The sequence below is a fragment of the Pteropus medius genome, unplaced genomic scaffold (genome assembly GCF_902729225.1).
Source record: "Pteropus medius unplaced genomic scaffold, Ma_sr-lr_union100, whole genome shotgun sequence".
In the NCBI taxonomy this organism is placed as follows: domain Eukaryota; kingdom Metazoa; phylum Chordata; class Mammalia; order Chiroptera; family Pteropodidae; genus Pteropus; species Pteropus medius.
The window spans coordinates 1,354,340-1,358,706 of record NW_024353907.1 but is presented as its reverse complement, the minus strand read 5'-3'; the positions used below and the strand labels follow the sequence as shown (position 1 = coordinate 1,358,706).

At 33.8% G+C, this 4,367-nt stretch overlaps 1 pseudogene; it reads left to right on the top strand.

Moving 5' to 3' along the window:
* The first annotated feature begins 311 nt into the window (after positions 1–311).
* Positions 312–864, top strand: LOC120593675 (DNA replication complex GINS protein PSF2-like; annotated as a pseudogene).
* The last annotated feature ends 3,503 nt before the right edge of the window (positions 865–4,367 follow it).

Sequence of the window (4,367 nt, the reverse complement as noted above, 5' to 3'; positions counted from 1 at the left end):
TTTTTTTTTTTTTTTTTCATTTCCATATACCTTTAAGGATCAATTTTTTAATTACTGCAAAAAAGGCCATCGCGATTTTGATAGTGCATTGAATAAGTAGATCAATTCTGGGAGTTTGTAATCTTAACAATGTTACGTTTTCTAATCCATGAAAATGGAGTATTTTTCTTATTTTTGGTCTTTAAAATTACTTGCAGTGATGGAGCGCAAGCCCCACGTGGTGGTGGGAAAGTGACAGTTATGGCACCTCCTTGAAGATGTTGAGGGGCTGGAAGCAGTGGCAAATCCCCAAGCCTGCAGTTTGTGCATCCATGGATGCAGCCAAGGTGGAGTTTCTGGCTGAGAAGGAGCTAGTGACTATTATCCAGAACTTTAGTCTGGACAAGATCTACTTCATGGGGCCAGGAGGGCAGGACCTGGGACCCTTTAACTCTGGCTTACCAGTGGAAGTGCCTCTGTGGCTGGTGATTAACCTGAAACAAAGAAGTGTCGGTTGCTTCCTCTGGAGTGGATGGATGTGGAAAAGTTGGAGATTAGGGATCATGAGTGAGAAGAAGAAACACTTACCCCCATGCCAAGCCCTTACTACATGGGACTTACAAACTCTTGTTAAATTATGCTTCAGACAATGTCCCAAAAGCAGATGAGCCCCTGATCAAGAATGTGTGGGACACCAGCATAGCCAAACTTTTGGTGTCTTATGACAGCTTTGTGAGGCAGCAGGAGACAAATGTCAAACTGGATAATTCGACCATGACGGAGATTACTACCAGTGAAGGTTTCCTCACACAAGCACTCAATCACATATACAAACTCCACACAAATTTTCAAACTCCTGAAAGTGCCCAGACTAAGGACTTCTAGAGAAAGAACTTAGATTTGTGAAGGCCTCCCATCTACTGGCAGGAGGCTTGCCAGTTCACTGTATGTGAGTGCTCAGGACACAATAAAGGTCTGGATTTCTAGGACCATTTTTGAATGTAAGAAAAATGTGTAATAAAGCAAGAAATGTATTCATAACACAGTTGGAAAACAACAGGTTTGTGCTTAGTCCTTGAGATACTCTTTAATTCCACATCTGTCTCTAGGAGCCAGCTGTTTTTTGATAGGGAAAGGAAAAAGCTTTGGCAAACAAGTTATTCTCTCTAGCAGAGCCTCAGATCTCCTGCATGGACCTGTTATGTGTGTGTGAGTGTTCAGCGACCTTAGGTGTTGCTTTTAAAAGACAGAGATACAATAGGAGTCATGATGTAACCTAGGGCTTTTATTTTTTCTTTCTTGATCCTGATGTCTTGCGCTAAACTTAGAATCTACAGAAGTTAGTCACATGGAGAAGGATGACAAATGAGTGGCTGGTGATGTTGACTGGTATTGATCATGTAAGCCTTGATACACAATAAAGATGCATTCAACCCCCTCTCAAATAATAAAATTTTAAAAATTACCTGCAATGAATTTTAAATTACTTGCAAATTTTAAAAATTGTTCATTGCTAGTGTATGCAAACATTTTTATATTGGGTATTGTATTCTGTAACCTTGCTGAACTTTTTTATATTGGATATTGTATCCTGTAACCTTGCTGAACTTTTTATCAGCTTTAATAGGTTTTGTGTGTGTTTGTGTGTATGCTTTAGGATTCTCTATATATAAGATCGTGTCATCTGCAAATAGATATAGTTTAATTTCTTCCTTTCCAATCTGTATGCTTTTTATTTTTTTCTTGGCTAATCGTCTTAGCTAGAATTGCCAGTACAATTTTGAACAGAAATGGCGAGAAGGCATATTCTTGCTTTGTTCATGATCTTAACAGGAAATCTGTCAACACTTCATCATTAAGTATGACGTTAGCTGTGGATTTTACTAGATATCTTATATCTATATATGCCAATTATGTTGAGCTTTTTAATTATACTGTTCAAAACTCCTATAACCATTCTGATTTTAATTTGCTGGCTCTATCCACTGAAATAGCTGTGCTGAAATCTGCAGCGATTGTTTTTGGATTATTTATTATTCCTTGTTAGTCTATCAGTGCTTACTTTCAGCCATACAAATTTTAATTGTTATAATCTATTGAGTTGAGTTTTCCAAATTTGAATTATTCTTATCTCTAGTAATACTTCAGTGTAAATTTTGTTATCCTTTTCTTTAAAACTTTTCATACACTTCTATTTTAGGCATGCTTCTTGTAAGCAGCAAAGAGTTTTGTGTTTGTCTGTATGTGGTTTTTGAATTTAGTCAGACCATCTCAGTCTTCAACTTTGAGTATTTGATCTAATTTTATTTAGTTTAAGTAGTAATATATTTATATTTATAAGATTTCCTCTTTTAGTTCTCAATTCTTTATTCCTTGCTTTTGATGTATTTTCTCCTTTTGGGAGGGTATTAATCAAGTATTTTTTAAGCATTCCATTTTCATTGTTAATTTTTCATTATTTTATTATTCTTTTAATTTTTACCATAGATATTAAAAATGCTTCCTTCGCTTACTTGATAGATCTTTTATCACTCTCTGGGCAATGCAAAGATCTTACAACATTTTAACTTCATTCACCCCAATTCTACTTTTGGCCTATAGTCATTGTGTACTTTAATTCTCTATATATCACAAAACCCATAGACAAATAGTATTATTGTTTGAACAATAAATTTATGTTCATATTTATCCTTTCTAGTGGCTCTTTATACTACTTACATTACCATGACACGAACCCAGATCATTTTTCTTTTTTCTTCTTTCTTCTTACAGTATTTGTTTAATGAATCCAACCAGGTTCTCTTTGTTTGCTTGAAAATGCATGTATTTCTTCTTTATTTTTGGAGGATATTTTCCCTCAATTCTAAATTCATAGTTCTTTTATTTCAGCATTTCAAGTCTATTATTCCACTATTTTTTTGTGTGTTTCATTATATATCGTGATAATTTAGCTGTTAGTCATATAGTCCTATTGTTGCTCCCTTGGAGGTAATACGTAATTTTTCTCGGTGTACTTTTAAATGTTTTTCTTTTTCTTTTGTTGTCAAAATTTTAATGATTGTATGCCTATATACGATTACACAGTTTGAGTTTATGGAGCTTCTTAATATTATAGTTTGAGAAACTTGTAGACTTGCAACTCTTCAAATATTACTTCTACCTCATCTCTCTTTCGAGTTTTGCCAGAAATATAAATTATACATATGATAGACCTTTTCCCATGTCCCATATAGCTTTTATACTCTTTTCTCATTTCTTATGTTTCTGTATTCCAATGTGTTTATTTTCCACCAGTCAACTTACAATTCACTACTCCATTCTTCTGTTGTGCTAATCTGCTGTTGATAATGTTTATTCAGTGTTGATTTCCATGTTTTATACCTTCTAGTCTATAATTGTCATCTGATTCTTTATTTTTTATTTTTTAAATAAATTCCAGTTCTATGGAGAGAAATATCTGTTTTTTTTTAAATCTACTTTCTTGAATGACTTAAATATATTTATAAAGTTTTAAATTTCATATCTGATAACTCCAAGTTCTATATCATCTGTGGCTCTACTTGTCTTCATTTCTATTAATTTTTGGTCATTTGTTTCTGTTTCGTGTCATGACTTTTAATTTTTGAATAAATGTGTGGCACCATGTATGAAGATTTGTAGAGGCTTAGGATAATACTATTTTTCTTCAGAGAAGATTTAATTTTCTTCCAATAAAAAATAGTCACAAGGATGTAGAGTACAACATAGGGAATATAGTCAATAGTATAGTAATGGCTATGCCTAGAGCCAGATGGGTGATAGAGTAATTGGAGTGATCATTTCATAAACTATATAAATGTCTAACCAATGTACTGTATACTTGAAACTAATTTAAAAAAATAAAAAGATGGAGTCAGGGAATCAACTGTATTCTAACTGAAAATGCTTTATGTTCACTTTGCTTTTATTCTTAGAGTATAGCCATCAACTGGATCATCAACTAAATTGTGGTATGTTTACCAGGGTACCTTTTACATGGTGGGCCTTGACCTCTGGATTTCATCCTTTTAGCAGTTGCTTTCTTCTTGGTCCCCCAGAATCATGCTTCATGTGTTTTAAAATTACTTCAAGGGAGGTTGACATGCATACTGTCAGCTGTGTCTCAGTGTATTTTTACTTCTCTCTGGGATCCTGGTCCTTTGATTTCTAACCCTTCAATGCTTTCAAACAACTGTTTTTGTATTGCAATAGCTTTTATATTTGTTCTCACTGGGAGATTTAGTCTGAGATCAGCTAATCCTTTATGGCTAGAACCAGAAACAGAAAAATACTCCATAAGTTCTATTCTAATTATCTTGTACTTTCGTTACTGAAGGAATAATCAGGAGAAATTTTATGACAGTAGTCTT